Here is a 13,649-nt window from a genome sequence, read left to right as displayed (position 1 = left end):
ACAATAACAACATTTAAAAGGCATCTCGATGGGTATGTGAATAGGAAGGATTTAGAGTAATATAGGTCAATTGCTGGCAATGGGACAAAATTAATTTAGGATATCTGTCTGGCATGGACAAATTGGGCTGAAGGGTTTGTTTCTGTGCTGTATGACACTATTCTACAGTCTAGTTTTTACGATTGTCTGAAATCTGAGCACGTACAATATTGGCTTAGCGGAAACAACCTTGCACAATTCACTTTGTTAGAAAGCTCCATAATCCTGATCATCTCTATCAGGTCACCCTGAATCCTGTCTCGGCAAAAGCTGTAATTATTAATAAAGGGTTTATTAATAAAAGCTGAGCAGCAGATGAGCTGAGGCAGCAGGAAGCTGACCCACTGATACAGACAGGAAATTAAATACTCTTGCTGTTGGAGAATTGGCCAATTACAAATAAAGGCCACACACTGATCTTGTGAAATTGACGAACACTGGTTTATTTCTCACTATATTGTGGGGTCGGAGAAATTGACTGGGCTGATACATTACAGACACTTTGCGCAGTTAAGTCATGGATTCTCCTCCCCGAGCAGTATGTCCAGTTAGTTTTATAGGGGTACAGCAGTGTAATGTTAATTAGAAGACAATGCAGTTTCGATTACAGTTAATAGAAAACAATTGCTTGTCCGGCAGTATCTATCAGTTAACAATTGTAACAGGAGTCATAGAGTCACAGAGATGTACAGGATGGAAACAGACCCTTCGGTCCAACCTGTCCATGCCGACCAGATATCCCAACCCAATCTAGTCCCACCTGCCAGCACCTGGCCCATATCCCTCCAAACCCTTCCTATTCATGTACCCATCCAAATGCCTTTTAAATGTTGCAATTGTACCAGCTCCACCACTTCCTCTGGCAGCTCATTCCATACACGTACCACCCTGTACGTGAAAATGTCGCCCCTCAGGTCTCTTTGATATCTTTCCCCTCTCATCCTAAACCTATGCCCTCTAGGTCTGGACTCCCCTACCCCAGGGAAAAGACTTTGTCTATTTACCCTATCTATGCCCCTCATGATTTTATAAACCTCTATAAGGTCACCCCCTCAGCCTCTGACACTCCAGGGAAAATAGCCCCAGTCTATTCAGCGTCTCCCTATAGCTCAAACCCTCCAAACCTGGCAACATTCTTGTAAATCTTTTCTGAACGCTTTCAAGTTTCACAACATCTTTCCGATAGGAAGGAAACATGTTGCATTCAAAGTCTCTCTCACTTTTGGACCTATTGTTGGCAAAAGAATGGCCGCAGATCTATCTCATCCCATGTCCTACTGCTACTGGCACACAGCAGGTCAGTGGGCCCTGATGAGGTTGAAGTGTGGAGTAATTTCAAGTTGTGTTAAAGCTGAGCACTTGACTGCTGATCAAAGTGGAAGAAAGTGAGTGTAATATAAATGGGTATCTGTACTGTGTGCCTTTAAGGAAGCATAAATGGAGGGTGTAAGTGCCTACGGCCATACTAGTCTGAAAACGCCCGATCTCGTCTGATCTCGGAAGCTAAGCAGACTCAGGCCTGGTTAGTACTTGGATGGGAGACCGCCTGGGAATACCAGGTGCAGTAGGCTTTTGCAGCCACCAGAGGCTGCTCACAGCTTCGCACTCACACTCCCATTCATCAAGCAACGTCCTTTTTTTTTAATAGATATTTTTATTAGAAATTTAACATTTTTACAAGTTTACAAAAATAAACAAAACTCTCAAATATAAACATTGATATACAATTAAATCAAATATACAATAGCCAAAATTTAACAAAAGAATAAAAAAAACCGAAAAAGAAAAAAAAATAAAACTCAACTATCTACTAATCTAACCTACAACTAACCAGAGTGTATATTTAAGGCTCTTACATGCTCGGAATGTGTTAACATCAGATGTAATAAAACCCATATTCGTGTGGGATTCCTCTCCTAAGGGGCCGCGGACCAGCCGGGTTTGTAATCTCAATTAAATAAAAGCCCTTGTTAGGATAGCCGAAATATCTGTATTCATATAATTCAAGAAGGGCTGCCATATTTTATGAAATAATTCGGTCTTTCGGTGCACCATATTTGTAAGGAAGTCAAGGGGAATACATTCCATAATTAATCTGTGCCAATTTGAAAGTCCAGGGGGGCCCTCAGCCACCCAGTTCACCAAAATATTTTTCCTTGCACAGAAAGAAAGAATAGAAAATAGTCTCTTCCCGTACATGTCCAGGGAGGGAAAGTTCGAAAAGCCCAAAAGGAGAGATACAGGGTCCACTTTAATTTCCGTTCCGAAAATTTCTGTCAGGGTACTTGCTACTTTAGTCCAATATCTACAGATCTTATGACAGGTCCATAGGCAATGTACAAGAGTACCCACCTCTATTTTGCATTTGGGACACATTGGAGATGCTCCTGCCTTAAAGTTTGCCAGTCGAACTGGTGCTATATGGGCCCTATGAAGTATCCTCAGCTGGATAGCCTGGGTTCTGTTACAGATAGTAATTCTTCTAGCGTTTTCCCAAATATCATTCCACGTTTCTATAGAGATTTCTAGTCCCAAATCCTGATCCCATGTTTTAAGCAGATTATCCATATCTCCCGATACTTAATCATGTAGTAAATGATAAATAGTACTGACGGAAGATACCCCCACTGGTCGTAGGACACTACATTCTCTATCTGATTTATAAAGACTATCTAATAACGTAGTCTTCTTCTGTATATAATCTCGAATTTGGAAATATCGAAAGAGGTCTCCATTAGGTAATCCGAATTTCTGACACAGCTGTTCAAAAGACATCAGGACCCCATCCTTAAATAGGTCCCCTAAACATGAGATACCCCTGGATCTCCAGAGTTTAAAAGTGGCATCTGTAAACCCCGGTTGGAATCCCCATGCTCCCACTATCGGTGCATAGGGGGATGTTTATGTGAGTTGCCCTCATTTTGCCGCATTATATTCCAAGCCTTAATTGTGTTTAGTATTATAGGGTTTTTACAGTGATCTGTAATGATTTTCCTCTTGTCTGAAAATAAAAGGTTAATAAGTGGGTATTTTACTTGAGAGGCCTCGATGTCCAACCAGATTGATTGTGGATCAGACAAGACCCAATCAACTATGTAACTTAATAGGGAACTTAACTGATATTTCCTAAAACCAATCCTCCCCTTGTCTGTGGAAGCTGTAGCTTCTTCAGCTTAATGAGGGGCCGTCTATGATTCCAGATAAAGGAACCCAGCCAGCCATATAATTTACGTAGAGCCGTCCTTGGCAGCATCACCGGAAGCATTCTCATAGGATATAGGAGACGGGCAGGACATTCATTTTGATTCGTGCTATTCTACCCAACCAGGAAATTGGAAGGTCTCCCCATCGCTGGAGGTCCTGCCTTATCCTTTCCAGTAAATGCACAAAATTAGCCTTATACAACTGACCAAATACTGGAGTAATAAAAATGCCTAAATATAAGAAACCCACCAGGGACCAACGAAAGGGAAAAAGGGATCCGTCCACTGAGTGGGGTGTCACAGCAAGGCCACCCATTGGCATAGCCTCCGATTTTGAAAAATTAATTTTTCAATTATAGCCTGAGAATGCGCTTAATGTATTAATAACTTGGATTAGGCGAGGCACGGACATCAGAGGATTACTGAGGAATAGAAGATCATCATCTGCATAAAGGATAATTTTATTTTTACCTGTACCAATCCTCGGGGCCGTTATATTAGGATCAGCTCGTATAGCTTCTGCTAGTGGTTCAATTATTAGCGTAAATAACAATGGCGAGAGGGGACCTCCCTGACGGCAGCCCCTACCCACACTGAAGCTATCCGAACCTAATCCATTGGTAACCACAACTGCTTTGGGATCATTATACAATGTTGAGACCCATTTGGTAAACACCTGTCCAACGCCAAACCTTTCCAATGTGTAAAACAAATATGACCATTCAACCCTATCAAATGCCTTTTCTGCGTCTAATGAGACTACTACTCCTGGTATCTTTCCCTGATGGCAGGCTTGAATCATATTCAAAACCCTTCTAATATTATTGGATGATCTACGGCCCTTAATAAACCCCGTCTGATCCTCCTTTATAATATGTAGCAGTACCCTTTCTAGTCTCAGTGCTAACGTTTTAGAAAGGATTTTAAAATCTACATTTAGCAAGGATATTGGTCTATATGATGTATGATCTTCTGGATCCTTTTCTTTTTTAAGGATAAGAGAAATATTTGCCTCTTTCAGCGAAGGCGGGAGACAGCCCTGACTGTATGAATAATTATACATGTCCATAAGTGGACCAGCCAATATTTCTGTAAATTCTTTATTGAATTCAGCTTGAAAACCATCTGGGTCCGGTGCCTTACCGCTCTGAAGTTGCCTGATTGCATCAAGTATTTCTTGGACTGTTAGAGGAGCATTTAGGACCGATACCTGTTCCGGAGTTAGGCCTGGAAAGGTCAAATTTTTAAAAAATGACTGCATCCTCCTCGTCCTATCTTCACAATCCTGCGATTTATATAACTCAGAATAAAATTCTCTAAAGGTCGCATTAATCTTTTTATGATCATGAGTCAAAATACCCGTACTTTCCTAGATAGACGTAATAGTCTGAGGGGCCTTTTTTTTCTTTGCAAGAAATGCTAAGTATCTACCCGGTTTGTCGCCATATTCATATAACCTTTGTTTTGCAAATAATATTTCCCTCTTAGCTGTTTGAGTAAGTGTAGTATTTAGAGCTGTCCTAAGAGCCGTAATCCTTTGCAATTTAATAATAGAAGGTCTATCAGTGTATGCTGTTTCAGCTGCTTTTAAGCGAGCTTTGAGCAGGCGCTGTTGTTCTCCCTTTAATTTCTTCTGGGTCGCTGAGTAGGAGATGATCAAACCTCGCGTGTAAGCTTTGATGGTCTCCCACATCATTGATGGGTTGCTAGCTTACCTGAATTAATTTCTAAAAAAGTTTTAAATTCTTGAGAGAAGTACTTTATAAATTTACTATCTTTCATTAGGAAGGGGTCCATACGCCAATGCCGAGGGGATGTCCCATTGTTCCTCGCCTTAGTTTCCATATATACAGCAGCGTGGTCGGAAATTGCTATACTACCTATTTTACAGGATGATATGGAATTTAAAAAAATCGAGGGGGCAAAAAACATATCACTTCTGGTATAACATTTATGTGGATTAGAGTAAAAAGAAAAATCTCTGCCCTGTGGATGAAGACATCTCCATACATCTACTAATCCTAATTCTTTGTTCAGATCCATCAATTGTCTAGATCTGGGAGATACTCCTGCAGTACTCTTGGGAATCCTATCTATTTCCGGATCCATAATACAATTAAAGTCTCCCCCTATAATTATATGACGGGCACCAAAAGCCATCAATTTTGAAAAGGCTTCCGTTATAAATTTAAAGGGGTGTGCCGGGGGGCAGTACAAATTTAAAATCCCATATTCCTCTCCATTTATGAGGGCTTTAATCAAAATATATCGTCCAGATTCGTCTTTTATCTGCTTTAGGAATTTGAAAGGGAAAGGGAAATCCGAACAAGAATAACAACTCCCCTGCTTTTTGAGCTAAAAGAAGAAAAAAAGGCCTGATCAAATCCGCCCTGTCGTAATTTCAAGTGTTCTTTATCCGACAGGTGTGTATCCTGTAGGAGAGCTATATCAACTCTTTCCTTCTTAAGATTTGATAATATTTTCTTCCTTTTGACTGGCGAATTACTCCCCTTGACATTCCAGGTGCACCACTTAACCGACTGATCAACCATAATCATCTGGGCAAATCCGAGACCCCTCGGGAGGGGAAACCCTATACAGAACATCCCGAGTGTAGAGCATATAAAATTTACAAAAATAAAGCCTCTCTAATACACTCACAACAATACAATAAAAAACTATTTCTAAATAAAAAATATATAAAACGTATCTAAGTGGAGATTTTCCCCCTTGTTCCCAGAGAGTGTCACTTCCTCTCCAAAAGTCCATCATATCCTCTCCCAACCAATGCCCCACCCTTGACCCAGGCGCTCCTCAATAAACTGAGGAGAATTCAGATATAATACAAAGCTAGAGTTAACAGTGAGCACCCTACCCCCACCCATACCAACACCTGGATATATTTGGTAATGTTAATACCATGTATAAACATATAACTATAAAATTACAACCTCAACAAATAATAATTAAATATAAATATAATAATACAAAATAACAAGGGAGAAACAACCCCGCTCCTAAAGACAGAGGTAAAATTGAATAAGGTAACCACCTCCCCCCACCAACATTAACCATACCCCCCAGCTTATATATATATATATATATATATATACACACATACACATACATACATACATATATATACACACATATACACACATCCCACATATATACATATAATAAAAGAAAACAACCCCAAGGGGGGGGGGGGGAGAAAATCAAATCCCTCTCCCCACCCCCCCATGATAATATTAAACAGTAAGATAAGAGAAAAAAAAGGGGAGAATATAAACCAAAGCGGGGGGAAAGGCAAACCAACATCCATGATGTCTTACAGTTTATCTAAGAGAGTCCAAGAATTCCTTAGCCTTTTCTGTCGATCCGAAGTTATACACAGATCCTTCATGGTTAAAGCGTAGTGTCGCTGGGTAGCGTAAGGAGTACTGAATATTTAAGTCCCTTAAACGCTTCTTCGCCTCGTTGAATGCCTTCCTCTTTCGGACCAGAGCTGGGGAAAAGTCCTGGAATAACATGATCTTGGATCCTTTATAGATCATAGCTTGGGGGTCTTTTCCAAGATTTCTAGAAGTTTCTAGGAGTATCTGCCTCTCCTTGTAGCTCTGCAGCCGGAACAGGACCGGGCGTGGGCGCTGGTTCGAGCTGGGCCCGCGTATTGCGACCCGGTAGGCCCATTCCACCCTTACCTGGCCTTCGCGTCCAGTTTGGAGATCATTTCTACAAGGCTTGTCACCATAGGTAAGTCCCCCCGGGGCGGCTGTGGACGCCTCGGCTGCAGCTGGAGAGGGTGGGGGAGGGGTTCCTGCTTGTTGAGAGCTGCGGGCTCCCTTACCTTTAATCATTTTTACTAAAGATTAGATTGTTTAAATTTGATATTAAACAACTAAATAAATTAAACAGCTATTATAAATGATTTGGTGAGTGTGGTGGGGGTGGGTGACCCACTTTACCCAAGTCTTGGGAGGAGCACTTTAGACTCAGACTTGCTGGGTCACCGCCATCTTGGATCTCCCCAAGCAACGTCCTTTTAACTACTCACTCCGTCTCTCTGTCTCACTTTTGCACTCAGTTGGCAATTTCTTTCTGCATTCTCCTGCTGTACAGGATGAAACTGACAGGGAGAAGGAAGAGAAATTAAGAATAGGTTAGACAAGATGTAGACTTTCTCCAGCTGAGCTGAGTGGTGTTTGTGTGCTGCTAGTGGTCTGGAACTCCAGCTCCATGTTTGCTATTGTGTGATAGTCTGCTCTCTCAGAATGGGTATGGTGCCATCAATACAGCCTTAACCTTCCTCTCACGGACTTCATTTTTGGGTCACCATGTTGTGCCAATTCGCACCGGTCTGTGAAGGTCATTATGTTGAATGACACACCCATGTCTCTTTGATGTTCTCCATCTGCAGTCGTCATTCTAACAGATGTCACCTATCGACCTGACCGAAGTAATCTGCTGTATGCAGTAGATTAATTCATCAGAATCTTTAGCTCAATTCTCTCCGTTGGTTATCTGTGTTTCCTTGAAGCCATGTATGTGTGTAAAATGCAGTGAAAGCTCTGCTGTCCCTACACTGGAGGTACCTTGTGCTCCTTTGCATGATGTCCTTCATTGTATTGCATTCGGTCCTCGTCTTCACAATTGTTATGGCCTTTGGTGGTGAACTATCTCTCATGATTCCTCACATACTGAAGCAATGCATACTCAAATACAAGAGGATCTGGACAGTATCCAGACTTGGGCTGACAAGTGGCAAATAACATTGGCACCACATGAATGCCAGGAAGTGATCATCTCCAATAAGAGACAACCTAACCACCCCATCCCTGACATTCAGTGGTGTTACCAGCAGTAACTGGTAGGTATTCATGTCAGAACGGACCGGGCCTTACACTATGATGTAATCTCTCGTGGGACATCACTGGCTGGACCAGCATGAATGGCCTGTCCCTAGTTGCCCTTAAGAAGATGGTGGTGAACTGCCTTCTTGAACCGCTGCAGTCCAGCTGCTGTAGGTAGTCCCACAATGCCATTAGGGAAAACAAATCCCAGGATTTTGACCCAATGACATTGAGGAAATGGTGATATATTTCCAAGCTTGGAGGGGAGCTTGCAGGCAGTGGTGGTCCCATGTATCTGTAGCCTTGTCCTTCTCGATGGAAGTGGTCGTGGGTTTGGAAGGCACTGTCTGAGAATCTTTGGTGAATTTCTGCAGATAGTACACACTGCTGCTACTGAGTGTTGGTGGTGCAGGGAGTGGTTGATTGTGGGTGTGGTGCTAATCAAGTGGGGATTGCTTTGTCCTGGATGGAGTCAAGCTTCTTGAGTGTTGTTGGAGCTGTACTCATCCAGGCAAGTGGGGAGTATTCCATCACACACCTGACTTGTGCCTTCGAGATGGTGGCCAGGCTGTGGGGTGTCATGAGAGAAGCTACTCACTGTGGTATTCCTCGTCTCTGACCTGCTTTCGTCAACACAATATTTATATGGCTAGTCCAGTTCTGTTTCCAGTCAATGGCAACACCCCAGGATGTTGATAGGAGGGAATTACACGTCGTACGTCTTTAATAAAATCATCTTTTAATTCCACAAATTCATAGGATTCTGCAGTCTTAGTTGTCGTGGTCATATAATGATCAGTAGACTCTTTTCCACCCTATATTGAACTTGTATCATTGATATGTTACATTCACCTGGGTATCAAAGGGTGACTGCCAGGCTTTTGAATTTTCCCCAGTCTTTGTTTTCTGTTTGTCAGAGAGGTTTATGGTGATTACAGTTTGAGATGGTGTCTTTCCAATAATGACAGGAGTATAGCAGTGTGTGGCCTCCTCTGGCTGGTTAAGTTGATCAGTTGTTAGTTTAACATTGTGCCGTTCAGCATGGGGAGGCTGTCAGTTTGCTTCACGTGGCCATGGAACTGAGAGGGGAAAAGCTGGTGCCATTCTGTCTCATGCAATATTTCAGCTGTGGGCTGTTTCTTTGTTCCGTTTCAGTTTGTTTCAGTTGCCTGTTGCAACTTCCACAACTCGCAACATCCCTGTGTCTCTCTGTCAGTAGCTATGTATTTTTTACAGCTCGTCAATACTCAATGCCAGCTTCACTTCTGACACCATGCTCTGTGATCAGCAGACAGCATTCTGGTCAGAATGGATTGGTGTCATCGTGTCATATAGACCCTTTGGTCCAAATTTTTGTTTTATTTCAAAAAAATACTTTATTCATAAAATACTTTAATGGTCTGTACAGTTGGACATGGCACACATATGTAAACATTCCATTTACATTTACAGGAAAACAGAGTAATCGTTCCTATTTACACGTCTGTACGATTACATTTTTAGCTGAGACGTCAGCAGAGCCCAAATGACTGGGTGGGCCCCCTGTTCTTCTTTAGGCAGGCAGATGTTACACGGTGGTCTTTCCCCACCGCGCCTTGGCGGCAGCTGCCCCAAGCTTCAGCGCATCCCTCAACACGTAGTCCTGGACCTTGGAATGTGCCAGTCTGCAACACTCAGTCGGGGTCAACTCCTTCAGCTGGAAGATCAGCAGGTTTCGGACCGCCCAGAGAGCGTCCTTCACCGAGTTGATGATCCTCCAGGCACAGTTGATGTTCGTCTCGGTGTGCGTCCCGGGGAACAGACCGTAGAGCACGGAGTCTCGCGTCACGGCGCTGCTCGGGACGGACCTCGACAAACACCACTGCATTCCTCTCCAGACTTCCTCTGTGTAGGCACATTCCAGAAGGAGGTGTGTGACAGTCTCGTCCCCCCCGCAGCCGCTTCGAGGGCAGCGTGAGGTGCGGCTGAGAGTCCGGGCGTGCATAAAGGATCTCACAGGCAGAGCCCTTCTCACCACCAGCCAAGCCTTGTCTTGGTGCTTGTTGGAAAATTCTGGCAATGAGGCGTTCTGCCAAATGGCTTTGACAGTCTGCTCAGGGAACCGCCCGATAGGATCCGCCCTCTCCTTTTCCCGAAGGGTCTCAAGGACACTACGTGCTGACCACTTCCTGATGGACTTGTGGTCAAAGGTGTTTTTCTTCATAAACTTCTCCACGAAGGACAGGTGATACGGAACGGTCCAACTACTCGGAGCATTCCGCGGCAGCAAGACCAGGCCCATCCTTCCCAACGCCGGGGACAGGTAGAACCTCAGTACGTAGTGACACTTGGTGTTTGCGTACCGGGGATCCACGCGCAGCTTGATGCAGCCACACACAAAGGTGGCCATCAGGGTGAGGGTGGCATTGGGTGTATTTTTCCCCCCGTTGCCCAGATCTTTGTACAGCAAGTCCCTTCGGACCCGGTCCATCTTTGACCTCCATATAAACTGGAATATGGCCCGGGTGACTGCAGCAGCACAGGTTCTGGGAATAGGCCAGACCTGTGCCACGTATAACAGCAATGACAGTGCCTCACACCTGATGACCAGGTTTTTTCTCGCGATGGAGAGCGATCGTAGCTTCCATCTGCCCAGTTTCTGCCTCACTTTGCTGATACGCTCCTTCCAAGACTTGGCGCACGTCCCAGCACCTCCGAACCAAATACTCGGCACCTACAGGTGGTCAGTCCTGACGGTGAAGGGGATCGAGGATTGGTCGGCCCAGTTCCCGAAGAGCATGGATACACTTTCCTCATTCCTGAAGAAGGGCTTATGCCCGAAACGTCGATTCTCCTGTTCCCTGGATGCTGCCTGACCTGCTGCACTTTTCCAGCAACACATTTTCAGCTCTGATCTCCAGCATCTGCAGACCTCACTTTCTCCTCATTTAAACCTTCCCTATCCATGTACCTACCTTTTAAATCATGTGACTGTACCTGCCTTTACTCCTTCCTCTGGCAGATCGTTCCATACACGCACCACACTCTGTGTGAAAAAGTGGCCCTCAGGTCCCAATTAAATCTTTTACCTCTCACCTTAAACCTACGCCCTCTAGTTTGGGGTCCACTCCCCAGAAAAAAGACCTTGCTATTCGCTTTATGCATGTCCCTCAGGATTTAAATCTGTGTAAGGTCACCCTTCAATTTTGATGCTTCAGGGAAAAAACGTCCCAGCCTATTCATCCTATTGTTATAATTCAAACCTCCAGTCCCGGCAACATTGTTGTAATTTTTTTCTGGACACTTTCTAGTTTAATAACATCCTTCCTATTGACGTGCTGGGCAAGAGGAAAGAAATATTGCGATATAAATGTGCACCTTCAGTTAAATGCTATAAAGCACAGAGTAGAATGAGGACCAGAAGCATGTGTCTATATGGAGCCAGAACTGTAAGTTCTAAGTGTGTATGGCCATACTAGTCTGAAAATCCCTGATCTTGTCTGATCTCTGAAGCAAAACAGACTCAGGCCTGGTCAGTACTTGGATGGGAGACTGCCTGGGAATACCAGGTGCAGTAGGCTTATGCAGCCACCAGAGGCCGCTCACAGCTCAGCACTGTCACACTCCCATTCATCAAGCAACGTCCTTTTAACTACTCACTCCGTCTCTCTGTCTCTCTGTCTCACTTACTCTTGCCCAATTTGCAGCACACAAACTCACTCAGCTCAGCTGGAGAAAGTCTACATCTTGTCTACATCCAGGCTTCTTCAAAGACCGCAATTTCCCCCCTGACGTGATCGACGATGCTCTCGCCCGCATCTCCTCCACTTCCCGCTCCTCCGCCCTTGAGCCTCGCCCCTCCAATCGCCACCAGGACAGACCCCCACTGGTCCTCACCTACCACCCCACCAACCTCCATATACATCGTATCATCCGTCATCATTTCCACCACCTCCAAACGGACCCCACCACTAGGGATATATTTCCCTCCCCTCCCCTATCATCGTTCCGAAAAGACCACTCCCTCAGTGACTCCCTCGTCAGGTCCACACCCCCGACCAACCCAAGCTCCACTCCCGGCACCTTCCCCTGCAACCGCAAGAAATGCAAAACTTGCGTCCACACCTCCCCCCTTACTTCCCTCCAAGGCCCCAAGGGATCCTTCCATATCCGCCACAAATTCACCTGCACCTCCACACACATCATTTACTGTATTCGCTGCACCCAATGTGGCCTCCTCTATATTGGGGAGACAGGCCGCCTACTTGTGGAACGTTTCAGAGAACACCTCTGGGACACCCGGACCAACCAACCCAACCACCCCGTGGCTCAACACTTCAACTCCCCCATCCACTCCACCAAGGACATGCAGGTCCTTGGACTCCTCCATCGCCAGACCATAGCAACACGACGGTTGGAGGAAGAGGGCCTCATCTTCCACCGAGGAACCCTCCAGCCACAAGGGATGAACTCAGATTTCTCCAGTTTCCTGATTTCCCCTCCCCCCACCTTGTCTCAGTCAAATCCCTCGAACTCAGCACCAACTTCCTAACCTGCAATCTTCTTCCTGTCCTCTCCGCCCCCAACCTCACTCCAGCCTATCCCCTCACCTTGACCTCCTTCCATCTATCGCATTTCCAACACCTCTCCCCCAAGCACCTCCTCCCTGCCTTTTATCTTAGCCTGCTGGACACACTTTCCTCATTCCTGAAGAAGGGCTCATGGTCGAAACATCGATTCTCCTGCTCCTTGGATGCTGCCTGACCTGCTGCCCTTTTCCAGCAACACATTTTCAGCTACATCTTGTCGAACTTATTCTTAATTTCTCTTCCTTCTCCCTGTCAGTTTCATCCTGTACAGCAGGAGAATGCAGAAAGAAATTGCCAACAGATTGCAAAAGTGAGACAGAGAGACGGAGTGAGCAGTTAAAAGGCCGTTGCTTGATGAATGGGAGTGTGAGTGCGAAGCCGTGAGCAGCCTCTGGTGGCTGCAAAAGCCTACTGCACCTGGTATTCCCAGGCGGTCTCCCATCCAAGTACTAACCAGGCCTGAGTCTGCTTAGCTTCCGAGATCAGACGAGATCGGGCGTTTTCAGACTAGTATGGCCGTAGGCATTTATATCCTCCATTTATGCTTCCTTAAAGGCACACAGTACAGATACCCATTTATATTACATTCACTTTCTTTCACTTTGATCAGCAGTCAAGTGCTCAGCTTTTACACAACTTGAAATTACTCCACACTTCAACCTCATCAGGGCCCACTCACATTCATCTTCACTCTTGATGCACTTTAGAAAATCTTTCAAGAAACACACAAAATTCAGCAATCAAAATCTCATGAATGCAGTTTGTAATAATTTCAATATTGGAAATGTACCTCACAGGTCACAGGCCAAAGGCCATACATGGTCACCTGGATGGAGTGAAAGGCATACCAATAAAAGATGGCTGCCCCGATATCACCAGGATTTGCCATACCCTGAGAGTCAAGATTCCATGATTTCCCTCCATCCTCCCCCTCCCACACTCCACTGTCGTTTGGGGGAACATGGTAAAATGAAGTATATGCCTCA

The 13,649-nt window shown here is 44.8% G+C and overlaps 1 protein-coding gene, 2 non-coding genes and 1 pseudogene across 3 annotated transcripts in view; 3 read left to right on the top strand and 1 right to left on the bottom strand.

Annotated features, from left to right (window-relative positions):
• Nucleotides 1-13,649, top strand: part of LOC122564163 (protein spinster homolog 3-like) — a 255,278-nt gene that overhangs the window by 43,667 nt on the left and 197,962 nt on the right. The gene's annotated exons all lie outside the window — the stretch shown is intronic.
• LOC148141943 (5S ribosomal RNA) lies at nt 1,492-1,610 on the top strand. Its single transcript, XR_015752411.1, has one exon. It is a non-coding gene; the product is annotated as a 5S ribosomal RNA (ribosomal RNA).
• LOC122545503 (5S ribosomal RNA) lies at nt 11,537-11,655 on the top strand (annotated as a pseudogene).
• LOC122545502 (5S ribosomal RNA) lies at nt 13,069-13,187 on the bottom strand. Its single transcript, XR_006310552.1, has one exon. It is a non-coding gene; the product is annotated as a 5S ribosomal RNA (ribosomal RNA).

This window comes from Chiloscyllium plagiosum, unplaced genomic scaffold (assembly GCF_037043375.1).
Source record: "Chiloscyllium plagiosum isolate Xiang-an unplaced genomic scaffold, Cpla_swu_hap1 HiC_scaffold_31, whole genome shotgun sequence".
NCBI lineage: Eukaryota > Metazoa > Chordata > Chondrichthyes > Orectolobiformes > Hemiscylliidae > Chiloscyllium > Chiloscyllium plagiosum.
The sequence above is the reverse complement of the archived record's forward strand: the minus strand, read 5'-3'. Positions and strand labels throughout refer to the sequence as shown.